General features: G+C 39.9%; 1 protein-coding gene and 1 long non-coding RNA gene across 3 annotated transcripts in view; both read right to left on the bottom strand.

Annotated features, from left to right (window-relative positions):
- Positions 1 to 12,883, bottom strand: part of wts (serine/threonine-protein kinase warts) — a 43,429-nt gene extending 30,546 nt beyond the window's left edge. Inside the window, 1 exon segment of the mRNA XM_071682128.1 lies at positions 12,745 to 12,883. The gene's annotated coding sequence lies outside the window, so the exon portion shown is untranslated.
- Positions 12,884 to 13,008: 125 nt separating this feature from the next.
- Positions 13,009 to 21,485, bottom strand: part of LOC139759731 (uncharacterized) — a 40,577-nt gene continuing 32,100 nt past the window's right edge. Inside the window, exons 1-2 of one of the 2 annotated variants that reach the window (XR_011715133.1) lie at positions 14,268 to 14,387; positions 13,009 to 13,142 (exon numbers count right to left, since the gene is read on the bottom strand). This is a non-coding gene — a long non-coding RNA (uncharacterized lncRNA). Of the gene's footprint in view, positions 13,143 to 14,267; positions 14,388 to 21,485 lie in introns of those variants that run through there. The other variant, XR_011715134.1, reaches the window with a different exon arrangement.

Raw genomic sequence — 21,485 nt, 5'->3', positions numbered from 1 at the left:
GAGGAGGCATTTAGAAACTTCCGAATTTACATGTGATTCATTCATTAAGAAGTTGCAACTCCATCTTCCAACTTTTCTTACTGTTCTCAGACTAAAAAGATGAATATATCACTTCTTAACTGATACATCACAATATGCTGTCTATCAGGCAATTACTAATGCTTCCAAAGTGAAGAGCTCTGCTTCCTAAGGCTATAATTGCACTGTCTGCTGTTCTCATTCTTCTGTCAGACAGACACATAAAACAATTTCATACCATTCTCTGCAGATGATACCAATGCAAGTACGGAGGTATAAGTGGCAGAAGATGCGAAGAAGTGCAGGAGTGGTTTAAGTAATTTTGGGGCCCCTAAAATACGTCATAAGGGGCCCATCTTGTGGTACAGCGTTTAAAGTTTCCTCCCTCTCAAATTTTAATTACAAATTCATACATGATAACATAGGTTGTTTGCTGATACAGGATTTACATTAAATGAATTTCAACTAGGTCAAACATGCACTTTCTACATATAAGCAAAATATTTGAAACCAGCAATAGCATAAACTGTTGCTGGCAACAAACTTCAGCATCTCCATCTAACAGTTTCAATATAAATCTATACATGATAACATAGGTTGGTTGCTGTTACAGCCATTACATAAAATGAATTTCAAGCAGTTCAAAACAAGCACTGTTTACATATATGCAATGTAACTGAAACCAGCAATAGTATAAATTGTTATTAGCTACAATATATCTTATCGATCCTGCAATACCTTAGCTAGAAGTGCACCCATATCATTTTAGCAGTGACAAAGGTTGATGTGATATCAGTATCTAAAGAAAGGCAAAGTGCATGTTCACTTGAAATCTCACTAGTCCTGAAAGCCATTCCTGTCCCAAAGTTGACCTTAAAAAGCTCTCTATTAGTTTCATACAAGAAAAGTTTTACTCTCCTGGTGCAGCAGTGTTGGGTACTTTAAGGAACTGATGTGATGCATTGAATGATTAAACCAATTATATACATGAAGCATGTTCTAGTAATTGTAGTCTAACGTCTCCAATAGAAAAGATATGTGGCTGGGGAAGGCTTTAGCAGCTGACTGCACCTCAAGGGTCAGATCATCTGCCCCATTTTCTGTTCCATGTTTTTGTACAAACTTCCAGGATGCCCTGACTCAGTATCCTTCAATTCCAATCTAATTCCATTAATTTGGCAAACTTTTTGTTGAAGCTGGCAACAGCTGGATCCAACAATATGAGGAAGAACTGTTATGAGTAAAATTAATGGAAAAATAAAAACAAAAGCTCTAAGGTTTCGATTGGATTTCAAGCAAGCTCCAAGCTTTTAACTGTATTTCAAGCCATTTTCAAGGATGAAAATGGCTTGAAATACAGTTAAAAGCTTGGAGCCTCGGTGTTTATTTTTCCAGTGAGTTTACTCACTCAGTGCATGTGTACATGTGATTCACTACAAGAGGAAGAAATTATGCACGTTATGATCTGTCATTTGCGAATCTTCTGGACTTCAAATGAAAAAAAGAAAGAAAAAAATCTGCTTATTGCTATTGGTAAAATCTTCTCCATCAGTCTTTACTGACAATCCACTTTCCTGGTAAGAGTGGAGAACATGCAAACTGCATCAATTCTTTCTCTTCAATGTACTGATGATGGAGCCCAGTAGAAGTTTGCTTGCATAACGTATTTAGTATCATGTAATACTGAATAACCATGTTCAAGGTAAAGCTGCATGGTCTATTCCCTTTTGTTAGGCTGACTGAGGCAGATGCTGTCTTGCTAACCCTTTTTCCTCAGCTGCATGCTTAAAAAAGTGCATTTAGAGCAAAAAGCACTTCCCATATAAAACAGTGGAGGACTTTGGCACTGTCAATTCGATATTCCAATTTAGTTTTGGTGATCTGGATGATAGTTTGATCAGTGACATACTTACTCAGGGAAAACCTAAGCTAACCTAACCTAACCTAACCTAACCTAACCATGTTAGAGGTGACCTCTGCCAATGGCCTGTTTAGGGTGAGGCACTAAAGGGTAAGCAGCAGCACTAGAGCTCACCAGTTATGGAGAATCTTGTTGTGGCTAACCCCTTGAGGGAGTTCCCAAAGGAAACAGGCATCAAAGACATAGATATCGAAATCAGCATTGCATAAGGGCTGAAAAGGGTGTACATATACAGGAAAATGCTGTAGAAGCTCATTGGAAGTCTGCCGCATCAGCAATTACCAGGATGAAGTTGTGATTACTGTAAAGCATTTAATTAGTTTTCACACTGATTTCCAACAGTCTTTTTTCTGTATTCCTAGGTTGTGTACAAATGTGTTGCTCCAATCATTATATGACTGTCCCTTACAGTCTACAATGTTTGATTATTTATGTGCCCTAAAAGGCTACAACACAAACCTTTACTAGTGGTGTCTTAAACAGATATACATGCAACTAAGTGCTCATATATTTAAGTGCCTACTGAGAGATGACAGTTGATGATCCTTATTGATATTGACAGTTTCTTTGTATGGCTCACATTTGGCATTCCTTCCTCAATAAAAACTAGCAAGTGCTCTGAACTTTTTCTGTTATTTTGCTGAAGATTTTTTCTAAAATAACAGCAACTACATCAATCTGAATGTCCTTCCTCAGGTAATGGTTGGATGATTCCTGTTTCTATATTCTTCTTGAGAGGTAGTTCATACCAGGATCAAATTTGGTAAACAGTTCAATATGACTGAGAAAGTTTCCACTTTATGGAGAGCTGCTTCATTACATGACCTTAGAAAGTCAGAATGTTCTAAAAGATGCAAACAAGAGCTATCAGTTTAGTTAGGACATATCACCATTTCACTTGATCAAGCAATAACAATTGTGATTAGGCCTGTTTATTGCTGCAAAGTGTGAGCATCAATACTTAAAACTACTCTGCAATCAGTGTTAGCTGCTTAAGCTCACAATGTGCAATTTTGAGAGTTCATGCTCTTTTAGCAAGCATAATAACCAATATCAGGATTGGAAACTATCCCTAAAAGTGCTACTGTAGCATTTGCCAAATTGAGTACAACAAAATCAAAACAACAAATCATATGACTTTAAAAAGATCATTCATGTCATCAAAATTTTCTCTATATTCTTCATATTCAAGAAATAACATTTCTTGGTGAATCAAGAGTGGAATGGCTCCACTAACTTGAGAAGTCAATATCCATTATTCACACTGGTTAGATATAACACTGGATATTGTTAATTTCATCTGACTAATGAACTAGGTTCTCTGGTAATAAACTTTCAGAACTGATATTTTCTTTTTATAAACAGACAAGCACTTAAGGTGTGCTGGGGTTTAGTTCTTTGGATAATCTGAACAACCCTCTGCCTCTAGAAAACATTGCACTTAAGTTGCCTTCTGCCAATGTCAAGAGTGAGGCACAAAATGCTAAGCAGCAGCAGTAGAGTCCACCAGTTATGCTGGAGATTAAAAGGTACAATAGTTTGAGGGTGATGACAATGAAATTATTGGGATGGTGAGAGTAAAAGGTGGAAGCTTGTGGAGAAATCTAAAGTTATAACTTGGATGGGCCAGGGATTGGGGAAACACATATCCTTGAACATGGGGTGTGGTCTAATATTGGAAATGCAAGATGTGAGGGGATGTGGAAGTAGGAGTGGTATGGACAAAATTGAATAAAAATTGTTAGGGAAGAAAAAAGAAAGAAATGCAATTGTGCTATCACCTAGAGTATGGGAGGGTGTTACAAAGCTTGCTTGGAATGAACCAAGAACAGTGTAGGTGACAAAAAGATTGGAACTGTGAAGTATGCATTGGTATGTGTATAAACACCTGTGAACATGAATCTATAAACAGTTTTGAGATGGAAAGAAAGGTGGTTGCAACTGTTGCCACGTGATGATGTGATATGATGAAATTGGTGAGATAGTTGGTAAATAGGGAGCGCCTGAAGGAAATAAGAAAGGGAGTTAACTTGTGGATGTCTGTCGAGAGCTAGAATTTCTTTCATTGAGCACCGTGTGCTAGACCTACCTATGCAAAATGGCTGGAGCATTGAATAGACAGAGGTTGTAGGTAGGAACACTTGGGCAGGAGAATTAGGTAGAAACATCAGGTAGAGATCATAGTAGGGAGGAACATTAGGTAGTAGCAGTCAGAAGAAACATTTGGAAGGAGCCTTTGTAAACACTGCATTAGAGTCCCCTCTACCCATGGCCAGCTAAAGGTGAGGCACTAAAGGCTAAGACACAGCACTGGATTTCACGTCATGGGGACTCTGATACATTGGCCTCCCCCCTTGAGGGAGAATCAGATGGGTAAGAGAGATGTGTGGTAATAAAAAGAGTGTGGTGGAGAGAGCAGAAGAGAGTACGCTGAAATGGTTTGGTCACATGGAGAGAATGAGTGAGGAAAGATTGACAAAGAGGATATATTTGTCAGAGGTGGAGGGAATGAGAAGTGGGAGACTAAACTGGAGGTGGAAGGATGGAGTGAAAAAGATTCTGAGCAATCGGGGCCTGAGCATACAGGAGGGTGAAAGACATGCAAGGAATAGAGTGAATTGGAATGACGTAGTATACCGGGGTTGATGTGCTGTCAATGGATAGGACCAGGGCATGTGAAGCGTCTGGGGTAAACCATGGAAAACTTTGTGGGGTCTGGATGTGGAAAGGGAACTGTGGTTTTGGTGCAATAAACATGGCAGCTACAGACTGAGAGTGAACGACTGTGGCCTTTGTTGTCTTTTCCTAGCACTACCTAGCGTGTGCATGGAGGGAGAGGGGTACGATTTCATGTGTGGAGGGATGGCGATGGGAATGGATGAAGGCAGCAAGTGTGGATGTGCAACATGTGTATATATGTATATGTCTGTGTATGTATATGTATGTATACGTTGAAATATATAGGTGTGTATATATGCATGTGTGAGCATTTATGTATATAATTGTGAATGTGGGTGGGTTGGGCCATTCTTTCATCTGTTTCCTTGTGCTATCTCACTAACAAAAGACAGCAACTAAGTATAATAAAAAAAAATAATAAGAGAATATTGGGGTGAAGAGAGTGGTGAGAGTAAGTGAGCTTGAAAAGGAAACTTGTGTGAGGAAGTACCAGGAAAGATTGAGTGCAGAATGGAAAAAGGTGAGAGCACATGATGTAAGGGTAGTGGGGAGGAATGGGATGTATTTAAGAAGGCAGAGATGGGGTGCGCAAAAGATGCCTGTGCTGTGAGAAAGGTGGGAGGTGGGCAGATAAAAAAGGGTAGCGAGAGGTGGGATGAAGAAGTAAGATTGCTAGTGAAAGAGAAGACAGAAGAGTTTGGACGATTTTGGCAGGGAAGTAATGCGAATGACTGGGAGATAAATAAAAGAAAGAGGCAGGATGTCAAGAGAAAGGTGCAAGAGGTGAAAAAGAGGAAAAATGAGAGTTGGGGTGAGACAGTATCATTAAATTTTAGGGAGAATAAAAAGATGTTTTGGAAGGAGGTAATTAAAGTGCATAAGACAAGAGAACAAATGGGAACATCGGTGAAGAAGGCTAATGGGGAGGTAATAACAAGTAGCGGTGAAGTGAGAAGATGGAGTGAGTATTTTGAAGGTTTGTTGAATGTCTTTGATGATAGAGTGGCACATATAGGGTGTTTTGGTTGAGGAGGTGTGCGAAGTGAGAGGCTCTGGGAAATGGTTTGGTAAACGGACAAGAGGTAGTGGAAGCTTTGCGGATGATGAAAGCCGGCAAAGTGGCGGGTCTGGATGGTATTGCAGCAGAATTTATTAAAAAAGGGGTGACTGTAGTTGACTGGTTGGTAAGGATATACAATGTATGTATGGTTCATGGTGAAGTGCCTGAGGATTGGTGGAATGCATACATAGTGCCATTGTATAAAGGCAAAGGTGATAAAGGTGAGTGTTCAAATTTTAGAGATATAAGGATATGGGCGAGTGTTCAAATTTTAGAGGTATAAGTTTGTTGAGTATGCCTGGGAAATTATATGGGAGGGTATTGATTGAGAGGGTAAAGGCATGTACAGAGCATCAGATTGGGGAAGAGCAATGGGGTTTCAGAAGTGGTAGAGGATGTGTGGATCAGGTGTTGTTTGCTTTGAAGAATGTATGTGAGAAACACTTTGAAAAAACAGATGGAATTGTATGTAGAATTTATAGATCTGGAGAAGGCATATGAGATAGTTGACAGAGATGCTCTATGGAAGGTATTAAGAGTATATGGTATGGGAGGTAAGTTGTTAGAAGAAGTGAAAAGTTTTTATCAAGGATGTAAGGCACATGTACGAGTAGAAAGAGAGGAAAGTAACTGGTTCCCAGTGAATGTCAGTTTGTGGCAGGGGTGTGTGATGTCTCCATGGTAGTTTAATTTATGGATGGGGTTGTTAGGGAGGTGAATGCTTGTTTAATTCATGGATGGGATGGTTAGGGAGGTGAATGCAAGTTTTGGAGAGAGGGGCAAGTATGCAGTCTCTTGTGGATGAGAGGGCTTGGGAAGTTGTTGTTCGCTGATGATACAGCGCTGGTGGCTGATTCCTGTGAGACACTGTAAAAGTTGATGACTGAGTTTGGTTAAGTGTGTGAAGGAAGAAAACTGAGAGTAAATATGAATAAGAGCAAGGTTAATTATTAGGTTCAGTAAGGTTGAGGGACAAGTTTAATGGGAGGTAAGATAAAATTGGAGGTGGAAAGATGGGGTGAAAAAGATTTTGAGTGATCGGGGCCTGAACATGCAGGAGGGTGAAAGGAGGGCAAGGAATAGAGTGAATTGGATCGATGTGGTATACCGGGGTTGACGTGCTGTCAGTGGATTGAATCAGGGCATGTGAAGCGTCTGGGGTAAACCATGGAAAGCTGTGTAGGTATGTATATTTGCGTGTGTGGACGTATGTATATACATGTATATGGGGGTGGGTTGGGCCATTTCTTTCGTCTGTTTCCTTGCGCTACCTCGCAAACGCGGGAGACAGCGGCAAAAAAAAAAAAAAAAAAAAAAAAAAAAAAAAAAAAAAAAAGATAAAATGGAGAAAAACTGGAGGAAGTGAAGTGTTTTAGATATCTAGGAGTTGATTTAGCAGCGGATGGAACCATGGAAGTGAGTCACTGGGTGGGGGAGGGGGTGAAGGTTCTGGGAGCGTCGAAGAATATGTGGAAGGTGAGAACATTATCTCGGAAAGCAAAAATGGGTGTTTGAAGGAATAGTGGTTCCAAAAATGTTATATGGTTGCAAGGCGTGGGCTATAGATAGTGTTGAGTGGAGGAGGGTGGATGTGTTGGAAATGAAGTGCTTGAGGACAATATGTGGCGTGAGGTGGTTTGATCAAGTAATGAAAGGGTAAGAAAGATATCTGGTAAGAAAGAGTGGTTGAGAAAGCAGAAGAGGGTGTATTGAAATGATTTGGTTACATGGAGAAAATGAGTGAGGAGAGATTGACAGAGAGGATAGATGTGTCGAGAGGTGGAGGGAAAGAGAGGGAACGAGAAGTGGGAGACCAAATTGGAGGTGGAAGGATAGTGAAAAAGATTTTGAGCGATCGGGGCCTGAACATACAGATGGGTGAAAAGCGTGCAAGGAATAGAGTGAATTGGAACGATGTGGTATACTTGGGTCGACATGCTGTCAATGGATAGAAGCAGGGCATGTGAAGCGTCTGGGGTAAACCATGGAAAGTTTTGTGGGGACTGGATGTGGAAAGGGAGCTGTGGTTTTGGTGCATTACACATGACAGCTAGAGACTGAGTGTGAACAAATGTGGCCTTTGTTGTCTTTTCCTAGCGCTACCTCGCGCTCATGTAGGGGGAGGGGGGTGACATTTCATGTGTGGTGGGTTGGCGGCGGGAATGAATGAAGGCAGCCTGTACGAATATGTACATGTGTATATATGTATATGTCTGTGTATATATATGTATGTATGTATATGTTGAAATGCATAAGTATATCTGTGTGTGGGCGTTTATGTATATACATGTGTATTTGGGTGGGTTGGGCCATTCTTTGGTCTGTTTCATTGTGCTCCCTTGCTAACGCGGGAGATGGCGACAAAGTATAATAAATAAATGAATATATATATCCCTGGGGATAAGGGCGAAAGAAAACTTCCCACATATTCCCTGCATGTCATAGAAGGTGACTAAAAGGGGAAGGAGCGGGGAGCTGGAAATCCTCCCTTTCCGTTTTTAATTTTCTAAAAGTGGGAACAGAGAAGTGGGCCATTGAGGATAGTCCCTCTAAAGCAAGCATGAATGAGTACATGTGTATATATGTACATATCTGTGCATGTGTAGTATGTACATGGGGCCTGGATCTTGATAAGGAGCTTTTGTTTTGGTGCATTACACATGACAGTTAGAGACTGAGTGTTAATGAATGTGGCCTTTTTTTTCTGTTTTCCTGGTGCTACCTCGCTGAAGCAGGGGGGTAGCGGTGCTGTTTCCTGTGGGGTGGGGTGGCACCAGGAATGGATGAAGGCAAGCAAGTACAATAGCATAAAAAATGTGTATGTATATGTACGGGAATGGGGTTTATGTATATCTATGTGTATATGGGTTGTTGTTTGTCTGTTTTTCCTGGTGCTACCTTGTTGAAACAGGAAACAGCAATCAAGCACAATATATATAATATAAACATATCAATCACATGCTTACCAAATGGCATCCTAGCTATGTCTCTTCGTTGTATATCAACTGACTATCATAATTCTCTCTTGTGTCTCCCCTGATGATGTGATTATTACAGAAAATTGCACCTGGGAACTTATCGTGTTTCATTTTCCCCATGGACTCATAGGAATATATACTTATCCATCTATTATACTTTGATGCTGTCTCCCGCGTTAGCCAGGTAGCGCAAGGAAACAGATGAAAGAATGGCCCAACCCACCCACATACACATGTATGTACATACATGTCCACACACACACATATACATACCTATGCATTTCAACATATACATATATATACATACACAGGCATATACATATATACACATGTACTTAATTCATACTCGCTGCCTTTATTCATCCCCATTGCCATCCCGCCACACATGAAATGACAACCCCCTCCCCACGCACTGCGCGCAAGGCAGCGCTAAGAAAAGACAACGAAGGCCACATTCGTTCACACTCAGTCTCTAGCTGTCATGTATAATGCAGCAAAACCACAGCTCTCTTTCCACATCCAGGCCCCACAAAACTTTCCATGGTTCACCCCAGACACTTCAAATGCCCTGGTTCAATCCATTGACAGCACGTCAACCCCGGTATACCTCATCATTCCAATTCACTCTATTCCTTGCACGCCTTTCATCTTCCTGCATGTTCAGGCCCCGATCACTCAAAATCTTTTTCACTCCATCATTCCACCTCCAATTTGGTCTCCCACTTCTCCTCGTTCCCTCCACCTCTGACACATATATCGTCTTTGCCAATCTTTTCTCACTCATTCTCTCCATGTGACCAAGCCATTTCAACACACCCTATTCTGCTCTCTCAACCACACTCTCTTTTCCCTTTCATTACTTACTCGATCAAACCACCTCACATCACATACTGTCTTCAAACATCTCATTTCCAACACATCCACCCTCCTATAGCCTATGCCTCGCAACCATATAACATTGCTGGAACCACTATTCCTTCAAACATACCCATTTTTGCTTTCCGAGATAATGATCTTGCCTTTCACACATTCTTCAATGCTCCCAGAACCTTTGCACCCCCCCTACCCTGTGACTCACTTCCACTTCCATGGTTCCATCCACTCTCAGATAACTAAAACACTTCAATTCCTCCAGTTTTTCTCCATTCAAACTTACCTCCCAAATGACTTGTCCCTCAATCCTACTGAACCTAATAACCTTGCTCTTATTCACATTTACTCTCGGCTTTCGTCTTTCACACACTTTACCAAACTTTTCTTAATATTTTTATATCTTAATATCTTTTTTAATATTTTACAGTATCAAAATGTCTTATCATATGAATTCTTTTTGTTACTGCACTTCAGCTGTATTTCCAGTCCACCTAAATAAAGCTAACTTTTACCAACTAAACTAAAGACAGTAAGAAAAACAAAAAGAAATGAAACTTTGATCTTAATAGGAAATCATGCAACTACATGTTATCTAAAGTAAGTAATAAGAGTTGATATGGTGAGCTGTAGCAACAAAATGAAGTTGCCAGGAATGGAATGATAAGAAATATCAAAAATGACAAAGTTGATGCAAATATGCATGATTTCTTAAGATTTGTGAATCATACTTACTTAGTCTAATTTACAAACATTTCCATCAATTAGCGGATAAAACAAGACCTGAGCAGGGTAGAAATCATTGAAAATATCATTTCATTGCTCAGTAACATTAGTCCCACTCATCAGAGAAATCATCCATGGATATTTCAATGATAAAACTTGTTCTTACATTCTGACATCATATAAAGAACATCATCTCTAAACAAATAATGCTGGAGAGCTTACAGAGAATAATTTCTCCACATAAACTGAGCTAAACTATACTTCTGTGCTGTCTGGTGCCCAAGTTTGTGGCAAATATTAAGTGAACAAAAAGTGTGATAATACTAATGCATGTAATGGCTGCCCCAACACACCAAATGACTATCATGTGCAACTCTGTTAGAATGTAAGATAACAGCAACATGACTCCTGTAAGAACTGACATCCCAAGAGGCACCTGGTATGATACTTCCAATGACAAACTTAAGTATGATGTGCTTTGCAAAATTATGAGCCATGAGCCTAATGTTCCACTGTAAAACAAAAGTGAAACCTAAAGTTGGACAGACATCTCTATAAAGGTATTTTAAGTATTTCACTCTATTATTATCATTACTCCCTTCCCAATATAATAGGTTGGATCAAGTCCACCTCACACATGAAATTTGCACTAATATATGTAGTCTATGCGAACTGAGTCTGACTATGAACAAATCATCAAAAACAACAACAAAAAAGCAAGAATGAGGTGCTCTTGCAGAACATGAAGCTCTACTGCCAATAACAAATATAGCTTTAGGAAGGTTAGTGATTACCATTATCTGTTGTATGAATATAATTCACTGCTATTAACTGAACACTATCCTTCTGCCGTAATCTGTGTTTCCTAAAGCATGCTTTATCAGCCCATCTCTTTACATCTACCTTCTTTACTTTCAAAAACAGAACTGCATCATTTACTTAATCTGACATTCCCTTGACAATACCACATCATCTTGATTGTTCAAAATCTTTATGCATTCATCTCACTGACATGCACTCTATTTGGTAATCCACTATTAATTATCCAAGCATCAGCATCATACAACCGTGGGGATGTCACAAGGAAACAAACTTTGCTAGACCATTGGCCTTTAAAATGTTGATATCTTTTCTTCCATATCAACATCCTTGCCAAAAGATGTACGGCAATCAAATACTCAACCTCTGTAACAATCTGTTTATCTAAATACTACAATATATTTCATATCCTTTCATAAATGAAAACCTTTCTTTCTTCATTCACATTGATCTCTTGTACCATTATTTTTTTTTTTCATAAACTTGGTTTATACTTTTCATCCAACAAGAGACTGACCGGGTTATGCTTTTGCCCATGCTATGTTGGCCGAGGGGAAAAAATTTCCACCACTGTTTGAAACTCATTTCTCTTACTGCTACTTATCATATGCATTCCTGCCTCAATTCTCTTCAGCATTACTTAAATCAACCAATATTTTCACTAGTCATAGCCTTCCTCATTTCAGTGTCCTTCCATCTATCACATAAAGGGAATACAGCTTTCCTTGCCTCACTAAAACTTGATGCACTAATATAGTCTTTCTCACAAATTCTTTACTTTGTGTGGTTGTTCACTGCCTACATTAACTACTTAGAACCTTTTAAATTTTAAGCAGAATAAAATTCTCTACTGAGCTTCCTAAAACTGGCTCAATCTGATGGCTGACTGAAGTTCAACTTAACGATCACATATAAACAGAAACTTAATGGAATTTTACTAAACTGGAGGTAGTAACACTAACCTGATGGAAAGATTATCTTCTGACCAAAATGTTCAGTATACTAATCACCACATTAGTCTTAAACACTACTGCACTGATAAATCTATACCATTATTTTTCTGACAGAACAAGCACATCATTATCATCCAAAACACCTAGCTAATTTGCAAAGACTCCCAATATTTTTGCTGTACATAGTTGCATACAGAAAATTGATAAGTCCTGTTGCCATAACTGTTCTGTACCTTTCCTAAGTAATGTAGAAGACAGCCAAGAGATCAAAAGCTATAAAAACTCACTTGGCAATCATAATATGCTTTCTTGTACAGTTTGAATAAAAACCCTTCATTATTTATACGACATTTAAAAAAAAAATCAAATAGAAGAGTATCAAGTAGATGTGTATGTTATCTTCCTTACATTCACAGATCAATGCATACCAGTACTTCTATGGACAAAAAGAGTGAGCCTGCCACTAAATAAAACAACAATCAAAAAGATGAGCCCCAACCATTATTCTAGCCAGTGCATATAGGTAAATGGTCAATTTTACCTTATGATGAGAAGTACTTCCTATATGAAAATATGATTGCTCCAACTTAACCTCAGCAATAAGGATAAAAACACTAGCTATTGAAGGTTAAATCATTATAATCAACATAAAAATAGAATAAATACTAAATATCAAGAAATATAAAATATGGTATTATACTTTAATTATATTCAACTCACCTTATATTTACTTGGAGATCTTCAGAGCGTACTCGGACGAGTGCTACAGGGTAAGCAATTTTTGTCACTGGCACATGCTTGGATACTGTATATAAAACTTTGGCAAATTATAGGAATTCACTTTTCAAAAATATACTTTTCTTTTGAGTCCCATTATTTAACACATTTAAACACTGAAAAATCACATGATAAGGCAATGATGAGCAACACTTTGCTTCCTTCAGTAGAAGAGGCACAACGGAGTGTTCTTTGAAGCTGTCCAAGATGATGAGGAGACTTGTGTATCCTGTGTAACGTATTGCAGCTAGTATCTTGTATTGCACAATGATGAGATAAATGGACTGCACACAACATGCACACTAATGATTCTATTGGAAACTCTTGCCAAATACAACTACCTGTTGAAAAAATTGATTTCATACATAAAACAAGAATTCTATATACCTGCATCAATACATAAAGTGATACCAATAATCATAAGAACATAAATCTTGCAAGATAATTATAGAAAATTACAGAAATATCAAACTGGCATGGGTGAAATCCTTAATTTCCATTAACTTCAAACTTCACGGTAAGCTTATGAAGGAGCGCATTGACTATAAAACATTACCAGTACATGAGTAAGCTCTTGTTATAGTTTATGGCAATCTTCACAGTCGCTTTCCACAAAATTTTATGAACTAAATATTATTACACTCATACACTTAATTACTACAAACAGTAGACAAATGTTTTATACTGAGTAGGAGTGTTGTAAAAGCAATATTTCTGTAAATTACAAATATCTCTCCTTGCTTTGTCATTAAAGTTACGTGAAACTTTTAACTTAAATAACATTTGCCAGGGATGTGAACCCAGTACCCCTATGCCATATGATGTATACTGTACACTAAAAAGTGCATCATGCTTTTCTACTAGATACTGACCAGACATGTTAGAATGACATAGGTTCAACACTACGATCTGCAGTAATGGTACTTGCACTGCAGTAACCACACGAGACATACTGAGAAATCACACCAGAGTCCCCAAGTAATTTACATTGATGGGCGAGTTGCAACAAGCACCAAACCTGAACATATCCATCTCACAATCACAACTTTCTGAATCACAATTTAACAAACTGATTTTGAATACGGTTTTCATTCCACAATGTTCAAATGCTATTCGTGGCTATAAAAAAGTTTCATAGCAGAAAACAGACAGATCCAATCCTGACACAACACTTAAAGTCACACCATAAACTGCAAGCATTTCAGGTTGTTAGCAAGTCACAAGGCATCAGCGGACCGCCTCCCGCAACATGAAAGTCCACAACTTCTAGATCTCTAGATTTTAACTTGTGAGTCATATATCGAAGCAGAGGTGTGTGTGGGACACTCTGAGGTACTGATATACAAATGAGAAAGATGAGTGCATGAGCCAGGAAGGCAGCAGGCTGGAGCGATACCTTGCGTCACACGAACCTCTACTACCACTTCAGCCATCACTTCTCTACGCTAACACTTGCCGAGACTCACAACGATCTATTGTCATACACGTGGGCACATATTTTTTCTTATTCAATTCGTTTAAGGTTGATTAATTCCTATGTTATGATTTCTATTCAGCCTTTTGCAGGACGCCATTTTGAAGCGAGAATTCCTTAAGAATCAAATAGGACTTTTCGGTCTATGCTCTCATTTTCTGTGGGTTTCACACTGTTACGAAGCAGCATGTCTTACCTTTAAGTCTAACACATCTTGAGGGAGAGGGAATTAGTTTCGTAATCACAAAGTCACTAATTAATCCACTTAAAACACATGATTGAGGTTCAACTCATACACACGACTCAGTCCACTCACTCAAAAGTAATATCAAGAAACTTCTACGCGAGATGCGGCAGTGAATGTTACAAATGTTCCTATTGGTTGGGCTTGCAAGATCCGACCGTTCATTGGACAGAGAGACAAGGACTCTCACGGTTAAAACCAATAGCGACTCAGTTCGCGGACAAACATTCATCAATGGAATGCGGGAGAGTAGCGTTTAGTTACAGTGGAATGTGCCGTGATGTTGAGCTGAGGGAGGCAGACGATGGCGGTCGTGGGGCCAATACCTTCAACTTATGCCTCCTCCCCTTTCGTCCACATTTCCTCAATTCTTTACTTACGTTCGATCTTACTTATTAGCAACGAAAAACCGTCAAAAGCAGAACTTTCTTCTAATGTCAACCTCTTGAATGATCACTGCAGCTTATTCACTAATTTACTCTCAATAGGAATGTTCATATACTAGAACCGTGAATGTGTTCACATACTATTGTTTTCAGTCTCTCTCATCGTGTCCTAAATAACTCCATATCATCATCTTTCACTTTACAATCTTCTACCACAGGCAACATCTGTCATAGCTTGATATAAATATTTTTCATACATGTAACTTCAGAATTAGATTTAAGTTTCGTGTAAGTTACGTATTTCACATTCTTGTTTCTGTCTCCTGGACTTTCATCATCTAATTGTTTCGTCCCCGATCACTGAACTTCATGTACTCAGTCATATCTTGAACATTCCTTGTATCGATTATTACTCTTAATATATTACATGCACAGAGCGACCAACTGAAACAGTTCATATTGAGAGTAAATACTAGGTTGTGAACATATGTGGCACCATAGGAGTGTCCTTCAGCGCTCTAAGCATTGAACGAGCATAACTGTTGCGTACATAATTCTACCATATGCGACCTTCGACTCTATCCTTCCTTCATCAGGTTCTGCTCTACCATACTCTTTTCCTACTCCACCAACCTAGTGCATATTCTATTTTGATGCTGAAACCAGTTGACTGCGATCATATCTTTTCATGATTGTCACTTTTCGTAATAAAAGACTGAGGAAATATCCTTCTCCAAATTGTTTGCATTTCATCTGATTCTATGAACTTTGGCATGTTTCATGTAATTCATATGTTTATTTCACCTTGATGTATGACCTTATTCAGTTACTTTCCTTTCATCTTCATTCCTCAACCTTCTTGATCACAGCAGTACACCTTCCGCCTCGTCTCCTCCCCACTGCACCTGTTTAACGTTTTCTTCTTATGTCTTTATAGTAAACATTCCATTCACTCTCGATCTGTTCACCATGCCAAAGGTTGTCAAGACCAGGCGCCATATTGACATATCAAAGTACCTTTTTATTTCTATTAGCGGGTCATCTATGAGCTCTAACTTTACAATATGAATATGTATGTCTATATTGGAAAACATTTGAAAAACTGAACCAGTCAAACGAACATCTCATATGTGGCAACAGTCTTTAAAAGTTGGGTAAGAGTTAGGTATCTGGGACATTAGCCTTCCCAAAGGGTTTGCGATCTAGGTTTTACCTTCACTAATATTATCATAAACAAAAGTGGATTTTGCCAGTCTTAGAAGCTGCAGCTTGGGTAAAGAAAGGTACCTCGTACCACAATACGGTTGGCACCACACGTGCGTGCGTACCTGCGGGATATCGATGAACGGCATCTCTCATGCACTGTCGTTTCTGGCTCGTTTACAGTGAGTGGTGGAGTCACTGTGTACAAGGCGGGAGAAGAGCTAGACGTGTCCGCGTCTAAGTTAGAGAGGATGTGAAGCAAATGCCCAAGTATCCCTAGAATGTGTTTATCCCATGTCCTGTTGGGAAACGTGTGCTTCGGCGTAGACATTTCCCAGTACACAGGAGAGAATGTGCACAAAGACAGGCAGAACTACACGAAGGTATGCGAGTATATATATATATATATATATATATATATATATATATATATATATATATATATATATATATATATATACACACACACACACACACACACACACACACACACACAAAATGCACGCACACGGGCAAGAACGTGGGTCACCAGCCAGCAGGTCCCTGAGCACGTGCGTGTGTATGTATGTCTGCAGTCGCAGTGCTTCACACCACACAATGGAACGTCGTCGTCTGCCTCTAGTGATGGTGACCTCCTTCTCACACGTTGCAGACAGTCCCTCCCTCTCCTGGTAACGGCCTACCATGAACGACAAGGCAAACTCCTGTACTCTCAGCTACTAGTGAGTCATTTCTGGTTTAAAGTGTACCCCAGCCAATGCTGAGTGGCAGCTGGTCTACACTGTACCTCAGCCTCTGCTGACCCCCTGCTGGCCTACACTTAATCCTATCGACTGATAAATGACTAGTGTTCTACACTTTACCCTACAAGACAGTCTGCCTCCTTAACTGTTCTCCGAATATGGCACTCTGGTGACAGGTTAGGGATCGTGTCAACTCCCTAGTCCTACTCACAAACATACAATCCTGAAGCTTATTTCCTGTTAGATGATGGTCATGTTGAGACATTTTTTTTCGCTCTACTTATGTCATCACTTTACATTTGCTTGGCTTGAATTTCATCAACCATAAATCATTAAGTTTGGAGTCCATTAAGGTCCCCTTGTGATTTGATGAAATCGTCCTCGCTTTTCACTTCCCTCAGACTCTTGCATCATCCTCAAATATACTCAGGTAGGAGTTGATACCTTGTGCATCATCTACAAATGTATTCATGCAAGTCATTTGCGTAGATCAAAAGGCGCGATGGTCACAGAAATGTGTGGCATCCGCTGGTCACCTCGACCCATTAAGATAATTCTGTCCCCCTCTGCCATGCGTCCTTTGCTCCAATCCACTAGGATAATCTGTCCATTGGAGGAGTATCCCACCCATTCCTGCTCGAGGATCTAGCTTTTTAATAAGCACCCCATGGGGTACAGGTGTCATATGCTTTCTGGCGGTCCAGCCTAACATTTTGTGCAAAACAGAACTCACTCTCTCATACAAATCTATACACGACCTCTTTTCCCTAAAAAACCACTTTCTCTTACATAGGTAACTGCTCCACCGTGGGAAGTCATCTACAGCGAGATTATTATCAGCTATCATTTTGTTACGAGGAGAGAGTTTTAAATACGTGCTGCCCCGTCTCTTAACCTTACTTATATAGCTTGGCTTTACTACTATGTATGTATGTATGCATACACATATACACTGCAGCCTAATGCAAGTACCTATTTATCGACAAGGCCCGAGGAGAGGACGAACACAAGGGGCGGATGTAAGCCAATTGCCACAGCCAGGATTCGAACCCATACAATTCGACCTTGGGCTGGCCTGTACCGACTCATAGTTGTGTGTGAGTGTGATTAACTATTGGTACTATACAGGGAAGGAGTTTTACACTCATGAGGATCCATTCCTTGAGCATTCTTTACTATGATACAACTTCTTAGATACACGTATGGTGTTTGCATCAACCAAGTCGTCAGTCATTCTTCTCTATTCATCTACCACACTGATGATAATCTTCTACATCCGTTTTGACAAGTTTCTTACTCCATGTTATGTTAGTCCAATGGTTGCTTTATCCTTACATGTCTGGACGAACTGTTCATTGTCCACATCATCGAGGTCTCAAAAACTTAAAAAGTTCTGATCTGGCCAGCTGTAGCCTCTCGTCTTTCCCTCAAACTTAGCTACCTTAATCCTTGTACCATCTTTGTCGCCCTCCTCTGGACCTTCTATATCAATTCCTTAAACTTGTTCAGGGTCATGACCCAACTTGTCAGGTATATTCTAAACTTAGCCTTAAGCAAAATATGTCTAGATTGTTAAATACTTCCTTGTGCACACACTTAATAGCTATCATGATAATTGCCAGAAGACAGTTTCCAGAACTGTTCTCCCAATATGTGACTCTGGTGACAGGTTAGGGACGACGTCCACTCTCAAGTCCTACTCTTTGTACACAATGCTGCTGCTTTTTTCCTGCTAGATAACATTGAAACCTTTCGCTCTGTCCAATCTTCATTATTCTACATTTGTCTGGCTTCAATCTATCCTCAACAGAAAGTCATCCATCTGCATTCTAATTATGTTTTCAGAACCTTACAGACCACACTCGCTCGTGAGACGGGTCTGTAGTTCAGTGCCTCTCCCGGTCTCCTTTCTTGCTAACAGTATGACGAGATGGTTTGACTTTCCATTCCCATGACTCTTCCTATTTCAAGCGACATCTTCAACTGTATTTCAAGAGGTTTATCTCGCGTATCTGCACACATCTTCAGCACATTTGGTAAAATTTCATGACGACCATGATGAACCTGGTATGGGTACGACCTTTGAAGTGATCATTTACTAAACTTTTCTCGGACTTCAACATTGTTAACAAGATCCTCATATGTGATAAGACACTAAATGTGATCTAGTCTCACCGTATGTAGGTGGTTTGTCAACTAACTGTGTTACGGTATTTACTATCAAATAAAGCCTACACCTACAGCTACCGGAGAGGGCTTCTCCCCACGTAGATAATGATCAGCTACCGGACAGGGGTTCTTCCCACGTAGATAATGGTATGTAAACATCTGCTGTGATCGATTCCTTAGTAAACAATGGCGCTCCGTGGTGTAGCTGGGTAGCGTTCCTGACCATGACACATTCACGGGTCGGCCCACGGTCGAACACATACGTTCCAATCCTGGGTTTGGCATTAGGTCCACCCAGATGTCCATACACCCTTAGGGGATGGTCGATGAAATGGATACTTGGCCCAGGCTATGGTATATATATATATGTATATATTTATATATATATATATATACATATATATATATATATATATATATATATATATATATATATATATATATATATATATATATATATATATATATACATGCAGGAGGGTGAAAGGAGGGCAAGGAATAGAGTGAATTGGAGCGATGTGGTATACTGGGGTTGACGTGCTGTCAGTGGATTGAATCAAGGCATGTGAAGCGTCTGGGGTAAACCATGGAAAGCTGTGTAGGTATGTATATTTGCGTGTGTGGACGTATGTATATACATGTGTATGGGGGGGGGGGGTTGGGCCATTTCTTTCGTCTGTTTCCTTGCGCTACCTCGCAAACGCGGGAGACAGCGACAAAGTATAAAAAAAAAAAAAAATATATATATATATATATATATATATATATATATATATATATATATATATATATATATATATATATATATATATATATATATATATATATTGGGGAAGAGCAGTGTGGTTTCAGAAGTGGTAGAGGATATGTGGATCAGGTGTTTGCTTTGAAGAATGTATGTGAGAAATACTTAGAAAAGCAAATGGATTTGTATGTAGCATTTATGGATCTAGAGAAGGCATATCATAGAGTTGATAGAGATGCTCTGTGGAAGGTATTAAGAATATATGGTGTGGGAGGAAAGTTGTTAAAAGCAGTGAAAAGTTTTTATCGAGGATGTAAGGCATGTGTACGTGTAGGAAGAGAGGAAAGTGATTGGTTCTCAGTGAATGTAGGTTTGCGGCAGGGGTGTGTGATGTCTCCATGGTTGTTTAATTTGTGTATGGATGGAGTTGTTAGGGAGGTGAATGCAAGAGTTTTGGAAAGAGGGGCAAGTATGAAGTCTGTTGTGGATGAGAGAGCTTGGGAAGTGAGTCAGTTGTTGTTCGCTGATGATACAGCGCTGGTGGCTGATTCATGTGAGAAACTGCAGAAGCTGGTGACTGAGTTTGGTAAAGTGTGTGAAAGAAGAAAGTTAAGAGTAAATGTGAATAAGAGCAAGGTTATTAGGTACAGTAGGGTTGAGGGTCAAGTCAATTGGGAGGTAAGTTTGAATGGAGAAAAACTGGAGGAAGTAAAGTGTTTTAGATATCTGGGAATGGATCTGGCAGCGGATGGAACCATGGAAGCGGAAGTGAATCATAGGGTGGGGGAGGGGGCGAAAATCCTGGGAGCTTTGAAGAATGTGTGGAAGTCGAGAACATTATCTCGGAAAGCAAAAATGGGTATGTTTGAAAGAATAGTGGTTCCAACAATGTTGTATGGTTGCGAGGCGTGGGCTATGGATAGAGGTGTGCGCAGGAGGGTGGATGTGCTGGAAATGAGATGTTTGAGGACAATGTGTGGAGTGAGGTGGTTTGATCGAGTAAGTAATGTAAGGGTAAGAGAGATGTGTGGAAATAAAAAGAGCGTGGTTGAAAGAGCAGAAGAGGGTGTTTTGAAATGGTTTGGGCACATGGAGAGAATGAGTGAGGAAAGATTGACCAAGAGGATATATGTGTCGGAGGTGGAGGGAACGAGAAGTGGGAGACCAAATTGGAGGTGGAAACATGGAGTGAAAAAGATTTTGTGTGATCGGGGCCTGAACATGCAGGGGGGTGAAAGGAGGGCAAGGAATATAGTGAATTGGATCGATGTGGTATACCGGGTTTGACGTGCTCTCAGTGGATTGAACCAGGGCATGTGAAGCGTCTGGGGTAAACCATGGAAAGTTGTGTGGGGCTTGGATGTGGAAAGGGAGCTGTGGTTTCGGGCATTATTGCATGACAGCTAGAGACTGAGTGTGAACGAATGGGGCCTTTGTTGTCTTTTCCTAGTGCTACCTCGCACACAGGAGGGGGGAGGGGGATGGTATTCCATGTGTGGCGAGGTGGCGATGGGAATGAATAAAGGCAGACAGTGTGAACTGTGTGCATGGGTATATATGTATGTGTCTGTGTGTGTATATATATGTGTAAATTGAGATGTATAGGTATGTATATTTGCGTGTGTGGACGTGTATGTATATACATTGTGTATGGGGGTGGGTTGGGCCATTTCTTTCGTCTGTTTCCTTGCGCTACCTCGCAAACGCGGGAGACAGCGAC

The sequence above is a fragment of the Panulirus ornatus genome, chromosome 34 (genome assembly GCF_036320965.1).
Source record: "Panulirus ornatus isolate Po-2019 chromosome 34, ASM3632096v1, whole genome shotgun sequence".
Taxonomy (NCBI): Eukaryota; Metazoa; Arthropoda; class Malacostraca; order Decapoda; family Palinuridae; genus Panulirus; species Panulirus ornatus.
Note: the sequence above shows the minus strand (reverse complement) of the source record. Positions and strands in the feature narration are given on the sequence as shown.